Source organism: Arachis ipaensis, chromosome B07, assembly GCF_000816755.2.
Source record: "Arachis ipaensis cultivar K30076 chromosome B07, Araip1.1, whole genome shotgun sequence".
NCBI lineage: Eukaryota > Viridiplantae > Streptophyta > Magnoliopsida > Fabales > Fabaceae > Arachis > Arachis ipaensis.
This window is the reverse complement of record NC_029791.2, coordinates 63068751-63069382: the sequence shown is the minus strand read 5'-3', so window position 1 is coordinate 63069382 and position 632 is coordinate 63068751.

The following is a 632-nucleotide window of genomic DNA, read 5'->3' as shown; positions in this document are numbered from 1 at the left end:
TGTGCAGAATTAATATACATGTAATCATATTATTAAATATTATGTTGTATCAATAATTATTAGAATATTATATATATGTATAGAAAATTAAAAAAATTAATAAGGGACCTAAGGCTACACTTATATACAGTAGCTATAGAATACAAAAAAAAAAGGGACCTAAGGCTACACTTATAAATGGTAGCCATGGTATATAATGTGGCTACTCTTTAAAAGTGATGCAGTAGCATTGAAAAGCGTAGCCTATTCTAGTAAAAATGGAAGCTGAAAAGCATAGCCTTTGATCCTAGATAGCATCACTTGAAAAGCGTACCCTATTCCTAAACGTCAAAAGCGTAGCCCTTGGTGCAGAAAAGCGTAGCCTTTGAGAATAGGCAACAGCCGAATAGGAGTCACTCCAGAAAGCGTAGCCGTAGCCCAGAAAGCGTAGCCGTAGCCTAAGGCATCATTTTTTTTTCACTTTTGGCTACACTTTTCAAGTGTACCTGAATGGGTGTTTTTCTTGTAGTGTCATTTTACTTTCTTGTCATTTAATTTTTCTTGCCATTTATTTTCTTACAAAAAAATATAAAATCAAACCCCCTTGCATCCTCATAGCCAATAATTGAGCACTTCATTGCAATTTCTTGTGA